Here is an 18,049-nt window from a genome sequence, read left to right as displayed (position 1 = left end):
ATGAAGGGAATGTCCTTTCCAACAAACTCTTCTTCAGTAATATAAAAAGCGGAGAGATTTTAGAATATCCGCTGTAGGCACATGGTTTTGTACCTTTTAACTACCACGTATTGACACATTTGTGTAACAACAGGTTCTGACATATCTTTCAGAGAACATTTCTCATATATAATAGAAGAAAACACGGACATGGAAACATAAATGTTTCATTTCTACAGCAACAGAATGTACCCGTATAACCCATGATCCCTGTTCTCGAATGAAAATGTTCAGTACACATTCATGGTTACCTTTGGTTAACTATTAGAGATGGATAGCAACAGATCTCCATGTTCTCCGGTCCCAAACACACTAGACATTCTCTTTTCTTTCCTAGTAGACATTTCGTCGGACACGGGCCGATCTCTTCAAGGTTTCACAATTTTATTTTACCTTTGTAGCCAACCGCTCTTTCTGCCGCCACTATCGCGTATTAACCTAAGCGAAGAATCGTGATAACTTTGTTCTATGCGCGATCGTATTTTCGCTGTTTGTGTATCGTATTTTCTGAATTCGGACTGGAGACTAGCAATCATTGTCAGCGTTGCCGGTGTATCAGCCAAGAGAAACTGCGGAGAGGTTTGGAATTGAACCCAGGACCTTGACGCAATGGCTTGTGGTGGCAAACGTTACGCCACCAGGTCTCGTGTTCTTTACCGGAAAGGTACAGGAAAGCACCCAACATCAGGTGGCGTACCTGGATGGGTAGCCACAGAAGTACCAGTCACGTTCGACGTTGCTTAATCACCAGGAAACAGATAGCCAACAACTGTAAATTTATGGAATAATTTTATTACGCTACCAGTTTCGGTGTCTCATTGGCACCATCTTCAGGTCCCTACACTCGAAACTACGTAGGCCATCCAGTCGTTTGTGCTTACTAATGAACCACAATATCAAACTGGCTTCTGTAGATATCTTCACAACAGATGTGGACACTTCACACATCTTTTCATTAGATGACGCATCGAAACGTCGTTTGTGCTTACTAAGGAACCACAATATCAAACTGGCTTCCGTAGATATCTTCACAATAGAAATGGACACTTCGCACATCTTTTCATTAGATGACGCATCGAAACGTGTAGTGTAATAAAATGATTCCATGTGTTTTCTGGAAGTCGAGCAATGTCAGGGATGGCTGGTACATGGATGGCTAACCGTCCGGGTACGCCACCTGCTGTTGGGTAATTTGCGGTGCCTTTCCGGGAAAGAAAATTCATCGACCAGCTGCAGTCCCATTCTTCCGTTTATACAGCATGGAATTAGAGAAAGTTGCTTAACTTCGGTGATGTGACGGAAACCAGTGTATTCAATGAAGCAAGGCCGTTGGCATATGGCAGATCACTCTTAATTGACGAGAATAGAGGTTTGTGTATGAAAAACGTTTTGAGTACAATGAAGAGATAATGTCAGCCGTAGAGTTGCTGAAAAAATCTAAGGACACTTTCGACTGATCTATTAGTAGTTACACCGAAAATTAGTGGAGGTTTGTCCAGATTAAGTAGTGTACCAAGCGCAAGCCGATAGTGTTATACGTTACAACGGTAACGAGTTTAGGTTGTTGGTATGTCAGCACTATCGTTTCAAAAGATAACGCACGAATGACGACAAGTAAACGTTAGTAGAGATTCGTGCGTCTGTGAAAAGATCTATGCATATTATTAGCATCAAACGTTAGTAAAATATCTGCCAGAGAACAAGAGAAAATTCTGGTTATATGTAAAGCTGCTAAGCGGCTCTAAGGCTTCCATTCTGTCCCTTGTTGACCAGTCTGGTGCGGCAGTTGAAGATAGTAAAACGAAATCCGAAGTTTTATATTTAGCGTTCAAGAAATCGGTCACGCAGGAGGATCGTAGAAACATACCGTCATCTGACCATCGAACAGACTCCGTATGGACGACATAGTAATAAGCATCCCGGCATAGCGAAACAACTGAAAGATTTGAAAGCAAATAAATCACCAGGTCCGGATGGAATCCCAGTTCGGTTTTACGAAGAGTGCTCTACGTCCCCTTACCTAGCTTGTATTTATCGGGAATCTCTCGCTCAGCAGGTGACTCCTGTATAGGGCATATAAAAAAGGTGAAAGAAGGGACCCGCAAAATTACAGATCAATACCACTAACTTCGGTTTCTCGCAGACTTCTTGAACATATTCACAGTCCCAATATGGTAAATTTCCTTGTGACTAAGAAGCTTATGTCGACTAATCACCTTGCTTTTAGAAGGCATCGCTCGGGGGAAACTAAGCTTGCCCTTTTCTCACATGATATCCTGCGAACTATGGATGAAGGACAACAGGCAGATGCCATATTTCTAGATTTCCGGAAAGCATTTGACACGGTGCCTCATTGCAGAGTGTTAACGAAGGTACGAGAATATGGGATAAGTTCACAGATACATAAGTAGTTTGAGGACTTCTTAAGTAATAGACCACGAGTGTTCGTCAGAGACGAGGGTATCGTCAGGAGAGCCTCATGGAAATGTGATAGGACGACTGTTGTTCTATTCATACATACGCAATTTGGCGGACGGGAAGGGCAGCAGTCGGCGGTTGTTTACTGATGATGCTGCGGTTTACAATAAGGTGTCAAAGTTGAGCGACTTTAGGAAGGTACAAGATGATTTACACAAAATTTCTAGTTGGTGTGATGAATGACAGCTAGCTCTAAATGTGGGAAAATAATGTTAATGCGGATGAGTAGAAAAAACAAATCTGTAGTGTACGAATACAGCATTAGTGGTGTATCCCTGACACAGTCACTCATTTAAATACCTGGGCGTAACGTAGAAAAGCGATATGAAATGGAAAGAGCGTGTCAGGACTGTGGCAAGGAAGGGGAATGGTCGACATCGCTTTATTGGGAGAATTTGAGGAAAGTTGGTTCATCTGTATGGGAGACAGCATGTAGGACTCTACTGCGAGAAATTGTTGAGTACTGTTCGAGTGGTTGGGATTCCCATTAAATCGGATTAAAGGAAGACATCGAAGCAATTCAGATGCGGCCTGCAAGATTTGTTACTGGTAGTTTCGAACAGTACGTAAATGGTACGGAAATGCTTCGGGGACTCAAATGGGAATCCCTGGAGGGTAGACGACGTTCGTTTGGCAGAACACTACTGAGAAGATTTGAAGCCGACTGCCTATTGATTCAACTGCCGCCAACATGCACTGCGCTGAAGGACCACGATGATGGTAAGAGAAATTAAGGTTCATACGGAGGCATACAGACAGTCATTTTCCTCTCGCCGTATTTGAGAGTGGAACACGAAAGGGTACCTCCGCGAGGCACCGGACAGCGGATTGCAAATTATCTATGTACCGGGTGATCAAAAAGTCAGTATAAATTTGAAAACTGAATAAATCACGGAATAATGTAGATAGAGAGGTACAAATTGACACACATGCTTGGAATAATACGGAGATTTATTAGAACCAAACAAATACCAAAGTTCAAACAATGTCCGACAGATGGCGCTTCATCTGATCAGAATAGCAATAATTAGCGTAACAAAGTAAGACAAAGCAAAGATGATGTTCTTTACATGAAATGCTCAATATGTCCACCATCATTCCACAACAGCAGCTGTAGTCGAGGAATAATGTTGTGAACAGCACTGTAAAGCATGTCCGGAGTTATGGTGAGGCATTGGCGTCGGATGTTGTCTTTCAGCATCCCTAGAGATGTCGGTCGATCACGATACACTTGCGACTTCAGGTAACCCCAAATCCAATAATCGCAAGGACTGAGGTCTGGGGACCTGGGAGGCCAAGCATGACGAAAGTGGAGGTTGAGCACACGATCATCACCAAACGACACGCGCAAGAGAACTTTCACGCGTCTAGCAATATGGGGTGGAGCGCCGTCCTGCATAAACATCGTACGTTCCAGCAGGTGTTTATCAGTCAGGCTGGGGATGATGCGATTCTGTAACATATCGGCGTACCTCTCACCCTCACGGTAGCACTGACGTTTTGCTGTCCAGCGCCATCTGTCGTACATTTTGTGAACTTTTTTTTTTTTATTCTAATAAAACCCCATGTCATTCCAAGCATGTGTTTATTAAGTTTTCAAATATATACTGACTTTTTGAGCAGCCAGTAGGTGTAGTTGTAGATGTAGATGTAGAGATGTGGCGCTTACCGAGCTTGGCCTTCTCCGGCGACAGCGGCTGCTGGGCGGCGTGCCGCGGCGCCACCAGCGGCGAAAAGGACTGCAGCAGCAGCGCCGGCTGCGCCCACAGCAGCGCGGGGTGGGCGGCGCCGCCCCCGGGCAGCCAGCACATGGCGCCGCCCTCGCCTGCAACACCAAGCTGCGCTCACGTCACCAGCTCTCACCACGCCACAGCACTCACTCTGCACAACCGTGCACTCTGCAGTCAGTTACTCGATCCGATTTCACAAAGCAAATAACTTCTCACTCATTATCGTCATACACTGATGGCAATTAGAACTGCAGCACCAGAAACGACAGAATATGACGCAATTTTATTGGGTTGGTGCGTAAGTCCGTAGCGTTTTTCCAGAAGATTAATACACAAAATAGATACATATAACAGGGATTATAGTCGTTAATAATACATTCTCCTTCACTATTTACAACAGCCTGCCAGCACTTGAGTAAATTTTCCATTCTGCGACTGTAAAATCACGTAGTTTTGAGGCGAAGAACTAGTCGAGGCATGTTCGGAGCGCATTTTCATTCGGAAAGGAAGTTTCTTGAAAGCTGTTCGATAAAAGCGGTAACCTGAAGGCTCAAGATAAGATGTGTAAGGTTTTTGCTGTATGACTTCCCAGTTCAACTCCTGTATAGTGTTTTTTATCAGTCTAGCAGAATGCGGGCGGGTGTAGCATTACTTCACGGCGTCTTCCTGGTCGTTGTTCTTGGATTGTATCAGCTGGGGAAGCAATTCATAGTACACCACACTGCCGCTGTTCCATAAGACGCATAATATTATCTTTTGTGGACGCGCTCAGGTCTTTGTACGGAGAGCTTCTTCAGTGCGGATGCGCAATCACTTCTGACATCCTGAAGGAATCTCAAAGTAGCCAGCATGGAGTAGATGGGCAGGGGCTGCAGGTAAATAGCTCTAGGTGGGAGTGTGAGTCTGCCGAGAGGCGTGCAGAGGTAGTTCGCACGGTTGTGATAAACCTTGTGTCTGGGTGGCGCAGAGGTTAACGCAACTGCCCAGTAAGCAGGAGATCCTGGCTACGAATCCCGGTTCTCGCTCCTCGCCGCTGATTCGGAGTAGTGTCCCGATGCAGCTGACATCAATAGTCGCTTCCCTTTCCTTTCGTTTCCGTCCTCCCCCCTCACCTTCAGTTTACATAAAACGTATCACAGCTGCGTATACCGTGTGGTATCTGTCGCTTCGGACATGTCGAAAAGAACAGACACCACGCATTCATACAGATATTGAATATGGATGGCTTTACTCATTTGTACTTAAAGTGGTTGCGCTGAAATTCATTTGCATAACCAAGCTGCAGAAACTTCTTGCTAATACGACGTTTTTATATGCCACCTTTATGGTGCTGCGGTTTAATGGTCAGCAGTGTAGTTTTATCAATTATATACGCTTCGAACAGTCACAAACGATAGCCTCTCTGAATTTTTTGATGAAAGTCGGTTAAAAGGAAGGACTCGCCTGATAGGACACAACCTGAACCATCGAAGATGAGAGTGGAGGGAAGTATGGGAAGTATAAATTGTACATAGGTACAGAACAGTAACCTGGTTTAAATGGGTGTGGGTTGCTGTAGTCATACACAGAAAATGGAGATGGACAGGTGTGACTAGTGTGGAAAACTGCATCGAGCTGGTCTTCACACTGAAGACCACAAAAAGAAAGAACAAGTGAGAAGCTGAATGACTCACCCCGGAAGTCTCTGGGCGAGACGAGGGAGAAGGCGCTGTGGCGGCGGGGCGGCAGAGGCAGCGGCAGGGGCGGCGGGGGCGGCGGCGACGTGGCGCAGCGCGCAGGCGCGGGTGGCGACCCTGCTAGGCGCAGCTCCGGGGAGGACGGCATGCTGCGGGCCGAAGACGCCGGCTCCACAACTGCCCAAAGAAACACGGCCTGGCGTCAGTCGCTAGCGCTACGCTCCGGAATAAGGGGCGCAACACGTACAATAGCGCACAACAGTTTTCGCAAGTACAACAATTTCTGCTAGTATAATTGATTTTACACATTCATTTTTATGTTACCTACCATTTTATTTGTTTATTTTTCATGTTTCGTGGAACTACGGGAGACATAGCAACTTAGCCTTGCACAAATTGCTACGTACTTTACAGAACACTGATTAAAAAAATTAGAAACAAAACAAACTGAACAACTAAAAAATTGTCTGTTAGTACTGGAATAAATGATACATTACAGACAAGATCCCAACTACAGCGATGATCTCCCATACAGAATAAAACGAATGTACCATAAAGACAGATTTCAACTTAGATTTGCGACTTGAGGTTTGCCATTATTTTTTTTCTATTTTGTTGGATGCCTATAGAAAATGAAACCCACTGAATAGTGTACACTCTTCTGTATAATGCTTAAGAATATATTACCCAAATGCAAAGAGTAATTCATTCTAGAGTTCACTGAATAAATGTTACAGTTAATTCTGAATGAGTCATTATCGTCAAAACAAATTCCTTGCATAAGTACAGATGGCAGAGTTAGAATACCGAGTCACCTGAACAACGGCCTACATGACCTTCACGAACTGAACTCGCAGGTCTCCTGACAACCCTTTTCTTGGGTAAGAATATTCTTGCAGCTTACAAGATAGTGTACATGTCGATACCAGGATACCAGTACAGTGAAACATCACGAGACGACGCGTCCCATTTGCCTTAAGCGTACAGGAAGTTGGTGGGAGTATTCTTATGTAGAACCTGTTCACATGGAGTAATGTAGCATCCCTGATATTTACCTCAACGGTGAACGACAGGAGAGCCTATTGTCGCATCTTATGCACCCGTTTGTTCGGACCGAATGAGGGGATACGATGGGGAAGACAGTGGTCTCGCGTCCTCTTTTTGGTTTCGATTGTTTTTCAAAATCACTTACGGCGAATTTCGAGAAATTTCCTTTGAAAATGAGTCTGCCTATTTCCTCTGCCTGATTTTGACCTCAGATTGCCTAGTCGTCAACAAAACGTTAAAAATGAACAAACCTACCTACATTCCCACCTGACCTCACACACGTAGATATAGGTGCTTTGACTATCCAACCAACCTCAGTTTTAATATCCGCTGCAATGGCCAATATCAATCACACCTCTGAGGCGGTACAGATCGCGAATGACGACTGCCACCATGGTTGTGCATGGTACGTCACATTGGCTGAACCCTAACTGCATCGAGACCAAGACGGCGGCCATGATTCGGCCTAGTACAGTGCGTCCCATCATCTCTATCAATCACGCTGTCCTGCTTATTGGTTTTTGACCTTGCACAATGTCTGGACTTCCTCGTTCTCGTCATTGGCTTTCATTCCGCGTTCTGCTCACGACGAATTTGGACTTATTTACGGATTACGCGGTCGCATTGGAAACGAACATAAAATCAGTGAGTAGTGCGCGGCAGCTGAGCAGTCGTTGATCATGGAGTCGCGCAAAGCCCGCGCCTCAGTGCAACCCCGCCAGTATGAGAATCCATACCGGACATTGTTCTGTTGACATGCGTAATTTACCTGAAGGATGGCTGGTTCAAATGGCTCTGAGCACTATGGGACTTAACATCTGTGGTCATCAGTCCCCTAGAACTTAGAACTACTTAAACCTAACTAACCTAAGGACATCACACACATCCATGCCCGAGGCAGGACTCGAACCTGCGACCGTAGCAGTCCCTCGGCTCCGGACTGAGCGCCTAGAACCGCGAGACCACCGCGGCCGGCTTACCTGAAGGAGGGGTAGCAGCTAACACCTTCTTGAAATACCAGCGGTTCTTCAGATTTCTTTCAGTACTCCCCAAGTCCAGAGTGTCTTTTTATCTACTAAATCCGGAAACGATACAGTTGGTGGTTATCCGCCATGTCGATTACGTATGCAGTAATCACTACAGAACAGAACGAAGTAGGAATTATCCTAAAATATTGCAATATATTTCTCGTAGCCCGTAATTTTTTAAAAAAAGTCATATTTCAAACAATTCTTTATTTACTACCGGTTACGATCTCTTGATAATCTTCAGGTATCTCAAAATCAGTTACGACAACGTACGTGTCAGCGTTCTCACAGTGGCACCAAATATAGTTGAAACAAATCTGCGCCACTGTGTTCGGTCATACCCTCTGGAACCCGTGCATCAACCAGTAAACAGTGTTCAGCTATGCAGTCGTTAGTATGTCGAGTGTCGCCACATGAAAAGGTTAAATCGGATTATGATATTATACAAAGGTTTTTTAACTGTGCTCGTACGTTTCAGCACTGATTCCACATGTATTTTACTATTGCCGGTATGTAACAGTAAAAAATGAAGTAGGACCCACGCCCGGGTTCCCGGGTTCGATTCCCGGCGGGGTCAGGGATTTTCTCTGCCTCGTGATGACTGGGTGTTGTGTGCTGTCCTTCGGTTAGTTAGGTTTAAGTAGTTCTAAGTTCTAGGGGACTGATGACCTAAGACGTTAAGTCCCATAGTGCTCAGATCCATTTGAACAATGAAGCAGGACGAACTTTATTTTATGTGACGCCTCAGTAAGAACGATACCTGAAGATTATCGGAAGATCAAAACCGGTCGTAAATAAAAAATTACACAGCCAGACAAAACAACTGAAGCACGCAGAAGACTTGATCGGATTTCATTGTAACTTCGTTCACGTACACACGATCGACGAGTATGTAAATGATTAGAGTTGCAATTCTCTGTGACACGCAGAATGGTTACCATAGTGCATCAAGATTGTTCGGGTTTAGTATCGTTGCCAAGAGTTCTTAGGTATACAAGGTGCGTGAACCGCACAGATGTTGGGTGATCACTGTGAAGGACACAGGGATGTCGCGTATTCGTGTGAGCCAGCATTTACAGTATCCGACAAAGCTTGGAAGGGGCCTCATTATGCATCTCCATTCAGCAGGCTGGTCGAATAGCGCAATACCCAGATTTTTGCGCGATTCACTCATAAGAGCCTTCCTGGAGCCACTCTGTAGCAATTCTGGGCGTATGGGCTGTCGCATTGTCCTGCTGGAATTGCCCAAGTTCGTCGGAAGGCACAATGGACATGAATGGATGCAGGTGATCAGACAGGATGGTTACGTATGTGTCGTCTATCAGAGTCGTATCTAGACGTATCGAGGGTCCCATATCAATCAAACTACACACACCCCACACCATTAAAGAGCCTCCACCTGCTTGAACAGTCAACTGCTGACATGCAGGATCAATGGATTCATGAGGATGTCTCCAACCCGTACACGTCCATCTGCTCGATACAATTTGAAACAACGTTTTCCGTCATCAGCAGTCCAATGTCGGTGTTGACGGGCCCAGGTGAGGCGTAAAGCTTTGTGTTGTGCAGTCGTCAAGGGTACACGTGTGGGTCTTCGGCTCCGAAAGCCTATATCGATGATGTTTCTTGAATGGTCCTTACGCTGACACTTGTTAATGGCCCAGCATTGAAATCTGTAGCAATTTACGGAAGGGTTGCACTTCTGTCACGTTGAACGATTCTCTTCAGTCGTCGTTGGTCCCGTTCTTGCAAGAACTATTCTCAGTCGCAGCAGTGTCACAGATCTGATGTTTTACCGGATTCCTGATATTCACGGTACGCTCGTGAAATGGTCGTATAGGAAAATCCCCACTTCATCGCTACCTCGGAGATGCTGTGTGCCGTCGCTCGTGCAGACTGTAGCACCACGTTCAAACTCAATTAAATCTTGACAACCTGCCATTGCAGCAGCAGTGTTGTTGTTGTTGTGGTCTTCAGTCCTGAGACTGGTTTGATGCAGCTCTCCATGCTACTCTATCCTGTGCAAGCTTCTTCATCTCCCAGTACCTACTGCAACCTACAACCTTCTGAATCTGCTTAGTGTATTGATCTCTTGGTCTCCCTCTACGATTTTTACCCTCCACGCTGCCCTCCAATGCTAAATTTGTGATCCCTTGATGCCTCAAAACATGTCCTACCAACCGATCCCTTCTTCCAGTCAAGTTGTGCCACAAACTTCTCTTCTCCCCAATCCTATTCAATACCTCCTCATTAGTTACGTGATCTACCCACCTTATCTTCAGCATTCTTCTGTAGCACCACATTTCGAAAGTTTCTATTCTCTTCTTGTCCAAACTATTTATCGTCCATGTTTCACTTCGATACATGGCTACACTCCATACAAATACTTTCAGAAACGACTTCCTGACATTTAAATCTATACTCGATGTTAACAAATTTCTCTTCTTCAGAAACGATTTCCTTGCCATTGCCAGTCTACATTTTATATCCTCTCTACTTCGACCATCATCAGTTATTTTACTCCCTAAATAGCAAAACTCCTTTACTACTTTAAGTGTCTCATTTCCTAATTTAATCCACTCAGCATCACCCGATTTAATTTGACTACATTCCATTATCCTCGTTTTGCTTTTGTTGATGTTCATCTTATATCCTCCTTTCAAGACACTGTCCATTCCGTTCAACTGCTCTTCCAAGTCCTTTGCTACCTCTGACAGAATTACAATGTCATCGGCGAACCTCAAAGTTTTTACTTCTTCTCCATGAATTTTAATACCTACTCCGATTTTTTCTTTTGTTTCCTTTACCGCTTGCTCAATATACAGATTGAATAACATCGGGGAGAGGCTACAACCCTGTCCCACTCCTTTCCCAACCACTGCTTCCCTTTCATGTCCCTCGACTCTTACAACTGCCATCTGGTTTCTGTACAAATTGTAAATAGCCTTTCGCTCCTTGTATTTTACCCCTGCCACCTTCAGAATTTGAAAGAGAGTATTCCAATTAACGTTGTCAAAAGCTTTCTCTAAGTCTACAAATGCTAGAAACGTAGGTTTGTGTTTTCTTAATCTTTCTTCTATGATAAGTCGTAAGGTTAGTATTGCCTCACGTTTTCCAACATTTCTACGGAATCCTAACTGATCTTCCCCGAGGTCCGCTTCTACCAGTTTTTCCATTCGTCTGTAAAGAATTCGCGTTAGTATTTTGCAGCTGTGACTTATTAAACTGATAGTTCGGTAATTTTCACATCTGTCAACACCTGCTTTCTTTGGGATTGGAATTATTATATTCTTCTTGAAGTCTGTGGGTATTTCGCCTGTCTCATACATCTTGCTCACCAGATGGTAGAGTTTTGTCAGGACTGGCTCTCCCAAGGCCATCAGTAGTTCTAATGGAATGTTGTCTACTCCTGGGGCCTTGTTTCGATTCAGGTCTTTCAGTGCTCTGTCAAACTCTTCACGCAGTATCTTATCTCCCATTTCATCTTCATCTACATCCTCTTCCATTTCCATAATATTGTCCTCAAGTACATCGCCCTTGCAGCAGCAGTAACCGATCTAAAAACTGCGGCAGACACTTGTTGTCTTTTGTAAGCGTTGCCGAACGCAGCGCAGTGTTCTGCCTGTTTACATATTTCTGTATTTGAATATGCATCCCTGTACCAGTTTCTTTGGAGCTTCAGTGTGTAATTTTGTTTTGTTCAGAAGGCAATAGACTCGCAAAATTACATATTGGATGTAGAAGCTATAAGGATAGACAAGAAAGACCCTTATGGCTTCACCATTCCTTTATGCCAATATGTGATTCTATGTGCCCGTTTTCCTTACGAAGAAGACAAATTTATATTCGTTGAAAAAATAGTAAACAGGTAAGAAACTTTTAATTGTGCAACAAGTTGACTGTTATTTTCCAATTCTATCAAATTTCTGTGTGAAATTTTTTCCGTGACACAGAGGTACTTCCATGGCCAGGAAGATCCCCAGATCTGTTCCCGGTAGAACACACGTATGGCCAACTGGGACGTCAACTTCGTCCCCAGCCTAACAAGAACCAATTATATCACTTGTTATCCAGCTTGCCTCAGCAGGGGATACAACGGCTTTAAGACAACCTTCCCAACGGAATCAGCAGACGCATCCAGGCCAGACGTGGTACAACGTCTCAGATAACTGGGCTCATTCTGCCAAGTTCTTTGTACATTAGACTCGATTTTGTAATCACTGAAATAGCATCACCCATTTTCTCAGTCTACGAAGTTTCATTTCATTTCCTCCTCCTCTGGAAGCTTCACTTTTTCAGGCGAGATATTTTATCAACAGCCCTTGGCAGTTTTGAATTACGGAATACATGAATAAAATTAAATTTCGTTTCTTAATCACGCCAGCGACGGCATTCACTGGGCTATTACAACCTGAGACGTTTGTGGTTTCTAGCGAATGAGAGACAACGACGCTGCTTGTGTGTCAACGGGAGAGCTCGCGCAGACAGCCTCGAATCGTGAACGCAGCCAACACTATGGCCGAAGCTAAACGTTCCAGGGTTATGCCGGCAAGATGCTGGCTCCTTCCGTGCCGTGGTGCAGCACGTGGCCGTGGCTCGTGTAACCTTTTCTACGTCACGCTCGCTTTAATATCGTGACTGTGTGCTCGGTGCTAGCCGAAATGTCACTGTATGACAAACCTGTTTTTCAAGAGCCAGTCATTCCGCAACGTCCGAACACTCACATGCAGATATTGTGCCCATTGACATGGACAAGAGTCTGTGACTTGGCTTGTGGCGTTTTTCCATTTTGGTCCGAAGCTCGTGGTCTCGCGGTCACGTTCTCGCTTCCCGAGCACGGGATCCCGGGTTTGATTCCCGGTGGGGTCAGGGATTTTCACCTGCCGCGATATGACTGAGTGTTTGTATTGTCCTCATCATTTCATCATCATTCATGAAAGTGGCGAGATTGGGTTGAGAAAAGGTTGGGAATTTGGACGGGCGCTGATAATCGCGCAGTTGAGAGCCCCACAAACCAAACATCATTATCTTCTTTTTCTTTTTCCTCTTTTATGGCTTAAAACTTCGTAGAAATCCCTTTAAAAACGTTTTTTCCTCTCTTTGTCATCCTGTTAAATCTGCACTTCTTTGCAAAAAATAAAATGAGATAATGTAATTGAAACCATCAGTAAAATGAGAGTTTTCAGACGAAGGAGGTATGTAAGGCGTAATCTATGGAACAAGTGAAAGGAGAGAGAGATTATAGGGAAACGTCATCACGAGAAATGTCGAAATACGGAGAAATGATCTTTAAGAGGATTACTTTGAGCAGTGAAGCACACCTGGATTTGGGGGTGATAACAGTTGAGTTCTGATTCACCAATAGGGGGGGGGGGGGGCGTCAGTGGTGGTTTGACTGCCTTAGTCTTATTGCCAGCGACAATCCAACTCAGTCTGGCCTTAAGTGCTCCGTTATTATTAATTATCAAGTGCACGCAAAAAGAAGGGTATAAACTCGGCCTCTACAGCAAGACTGAAGCACCAGTTTACGTAGACAAATCGTTGTACTACGGATCTTTAAAGGTATTTGTTGGTGACCCAAATCGCAACACCAGCCATACATAATGACGAAAGTAGTATTCAACATTGGATTTCTTGTCGGAGTAAAAACTGTAGAATTCCATGCGAAATAAGGCGAGCAAATAGGCTGCCAACTAGGTAAATCCTTTTTCAAAATTGAAAAGCATGTCTCTTTCACGTATGTTTCTTAAATATTATACACTGATGAGCAAAACATTTTGACCACCTGCTTAATAGACTGTTTGCCTCTGGAACGAAATATGTGATTGATTCTGCTATGTGACATTAGATGTCTACGCACAGGTCATGTAATTCGCGTAAATAAAGTGCCGCTGATTTGAGTACGCGGTGATGGCGCCCGATAGCGAACCAGATGGGTTCCACAGGCGAATTTGGTCGCCGAGACGTCGACGTGAGTTCACTAAACTGCTCCTCAAACCACTGTAGCACGGTTCCGGCTCCGAGACATGGACTATTATACTGCTGAAAGATGACATCAGTGCGGAAAATACATCAAGCGTGAAGAGATGACGGTGGTTCGCAGACGTCTGCGTGTCTTCGATTACTATAACAGGTCCCATGCAAGAGCAAGACGCTGTATCCTATAGGATAATATCGCACCCATCATCCTGCGTCCGTGGTGCACTGCACATTTCGAGCTACTATTCACATCGATGACGACGTTAAGGGAGAAGACAGTCGACCTACTGTAGCTAAAACGTGATTCACCAGAAAAACAGGCACGTTTCAATTGATCGGTTGTCGAATCCCGACGATTCTGTGCCCACTGCAACGATATTGTTGGGTCAACATGTGAACACTGCTGCGGAGCTCGGAGCTCAATTTGAACAATTTACGATTAACTCTGTGATCCGAAACACTAGTGCGTGCACCAGTATTGTACTCTTTCGGCAGAGATGCCACAGATTACCGTGTATCCTACTTTACAGAGCAGACAAGCCTCCGAACTCCATGTTCTCTGAAGAGTCGTGGACGTCCAACCACTTGGCGCCTGGTGGTAGTTTCACTATTCTTCTATCTCTTTCCGTAGATGCTAACGACAGTAGCACGTGAACATTTGACCAGCTTCGCCGCTTTCGAGATATTTGTTCACAGGCTCTGCGTGATGATAAACTGTTAAAGTCGCTCATCTCAGTGGATTTCCTCATTTACAGCTCATATTTTCGCTCGGGTTATCCCCGTTGGTGTCTGCTTCTCTGACATACTTTTATTACCTCTTCAAGTGCCCGCAACGCCACCAGGTGGCACCCAACGTCACGCTCTGCAGTAGACACAATGTTTTGCTTGATCACTGTATATGACATACGCGAACGAGTAGAGCAGGCAAGTTGAAGAAGCCGACAGACGCGTAGAGCCAATCATAAAAGATACACGCTACCTTGAAGAATGGCGTAAAAGGGGTTTGCAGTTCGAATACCTTCGTGAGCGATCCGCAGACGGACAACCCATAAACCGAGGGCGTGGCGCTCCTCTGTAGAATGGCCCAAGTTGAAGAGGATCCACTAAGAATTACATGTTTTGTAGTGAATTCCAACTTTGCACTCAGTGACGTCTCACTGGAAAAATATCTCTGTGTAGTGCGTCGAATATCTCTCCACGAGCGATGCGGTAACATCGTAATAAAAGTATGGCCTCTAAAAGGCGACATCAGTCTGAAACGATCTAACTGAAGAAAAAAAGTCGTAATATACTTGGGGGAATTATAACTGATGGAAACACACCAAATCGGCTAACAAGTTTTCCAATGGAAAAAAGTATGTATTTTTGGGATACAGTATGCTGGTATCATGGACTTCTGATGACTGAGCAGCAGCTTATGTTTGACACCGATGAAGCGAACAATTTTGTGTGAACCTGCCAAAGGAATTATTCATTCGTTTGCACAAGAAGTGACTGAGACAGGCGACTCAAAAACTGAAAACAAATTGTTTTACCGTTTTAACTCCATATGCAGTGTGGAAATATTAGAGACAGTGAAGAGCTAGCAGTAGACAAAACAGTACAACCAGGAAGCGATATAAAGTAAACCTGCCGATAAATCTGTCCAAATTAATAGAAAAAGTCAGGAAGTGTCGGTTACGAAAATGAACGAGAACCGGAGGACTGGGGTGACGTCGTTGCCGGGCGATTGTATCGTAGCCGATGACGCGGCCTGCTGGCCGTGCCCGGAACACCAGATGCGATACGAGATAAGTCCCTCTCAGTGACAGGCTGCGGTGACCCAGATGCTCAGAAAGCAGAATGCAGCTGTATAGTTCCCGGCTGTTACACAGCTTCTTTCTCCGGAAAGTTCCATCTTCTAGCCATCTATTTTTTAAGCAGCCAACGGAACTTACTATGCGGTTACTTTCGTAAAATCTGTTCTGTGGCTTAGGTAAAGCCCAACCGATGTCATGAAACACTTCAAGCTGTGTGTGTGTGTGTGTGTGTGTGTGTGTGTGTGTGTGTGTGTGTGTGTTTCGCTATCGAAGATAGATAAATTTAAACATCGGATCTAGCGGTAGTAGATAAACTGACTTGAAATGTAGGTCATCGAAAGCCGAATGAATGTAATCAAAGAGTATAAGGGGACGAAATACTTATTTCCACTTCCTTTTCTATTGTGACGAAAAAATACGAAAAGAATGTGTTTTGAATAATAGACTTGGAAAAGTTTAAAGCCATCAAGTAGCAAATCACTGGCGTAGTCATCTCTGGTTATTAATGCTATTATGTATTTGAAGCTTACAGTCATTGAAGCAAGTAAATCCATGAAACCGCTAAATTCCAGTATTAAATACAGATGTAGTGTAAAAAAGTTGCATGGTATATCTCTCAGGATTCTACCACCTAATTCGAAAATATTATTATTAACGCATGGGCTCGCGTAGCAGGCTTGAATTTCATTAAAAGCTTTCTGGAGATACTGCGTCTCCTGAAATAATTAAGATACTAAATAGAAGACGTTTCGACAGTATTGCAGTGGTCTTCATCAGAGCGTTGTCTCGTGGCAGTGCAGCCAGATGGATATCAATGAAACGGAATGGCTTTCCATACTCGCTGCCGTTGGGCAGCTTGCGGTACTTTCTGCTCTTGGTCTAGCTGACTGTGACGGGTGAGTGTTGAGTAAAGTATCATGTCGGCATTGATGATGAGGACGAAAGAGAAATGGAAACAAGTTTGATATCTCGACCGTTTAACTGTCTTTTTGGTTCTTATCACACGGCCTTGGTGTCGTTAAGTATTTAGTAACGCTCGTTTATAAGTGGCTAAAGGAACAATGCTTTCCTTATTGACCGGATTCTACACGCGCTGTAGACAAGCTACACACGAAAGGAACTGATAGTGATATCACTGCTACTTTGCAGGTCGTGAAATGACTAGAAATTACGCGACAATAATTCAGAAACCTCTGGATTCGCCCGTGTACAACCAGTTCCTGTGGCTGTAGTTTCCTGAAGGACATGCCCCGCGTCTTGATAACAGTGGGGAGTAAATCGCAGCTTATAAAATACTTAGTTTTCTTCAAGATCAAAATAATGAGTTTTTAACAATAGATAACTTAATTCAGTACCTTTGGTAACTCGTCCCCTACTTCATCTCTCTTTTCGAAGATGTTGCGCAATTGGGTGATACGACAGTAGTAGACTTCACCGGCTCATCTCCATAGGCGCGGTCGCTAACGTAGGTCTTTGCGCTGGACCTCGACTCGGAGGTAAGCCAGTTCAAATACTGGTGGTGGATGAAATACTCACTGCCAGCATTTGGCCGACAAGGGGAGGACAAGTAGCGGCGTAAAGTTTCAGATCACCCCACCTAGCACCTAAGTCCTGGGTTAAATTCCAAACCGGTTTGGAGTGTCTCACGAAGGGAAGGCATGTGCCACTGTTGACAGTGATGGATCCGTCGGGTGCGGACGCTAATCCTGGCTGTCCTCTGCGTGCTGTTCGAGAGGATATGCTGTGTGCCGGCACCGCGTTTGAACCTACTCCTTCTCTCATCATCATAATACGAGATGATAACACCACACTACACACACACTCACCTTCATTACACTCCATAAATAGTTGTATGACACAGTCCTGACAAATCCACAAGGAAAGTGGCTAATGTGCGCGGCGGCGGAATAAAACCCTTTCCCACTAGGCAACTGAACCTACCCCTTGGCACTCCTTGCACTGCCAACGGTTTGGTGTGAGGAAGGGTATCGGGCCGTCCCTTAAACGAACCATGCCACATCCGTTAATAACGATGCTGACCCATCGACAATGCGTGACAAACGTACAAGAAAAATAAGAGGCCAATACTTGATTCGAGATAATAGAGTTATTAAAGCTAAAAGACATTGCCTAATTTCGTAAGCAAGAATGTTCTAACCCGTTTCCTGGTCTATGGTTAGATCCGAATCAGTGCTAAGTAATCTTCAATAGTTAATATTCCACGAGTTTCTGAGCTGGATACGAAGTAAAATATTTGCCACAAGCGACGCGGA

The sequence above is a fragment of the Schistocerca piceifrons genome, chromosome 5 (genome assembly GCF_021461385.2).
Source record: "Schistocerca piceifrons isolate TAMUIC-IGC-003096 chromosome 5, iqSchPice1.1, whole genome shotgun sequence".
In the NCBI taxonomy this organism is placed as follows: Eukaryota; Metazoa; Arthropoda; class Insecta; order Orthoptera; family Acrididae; genus Schistocerca; species Schistocerca piceifrons.
The sequence above is the reverse complement of the archived record's forward strand: the minus strand, read 5'-3'. Positions refer to the sequence as shown.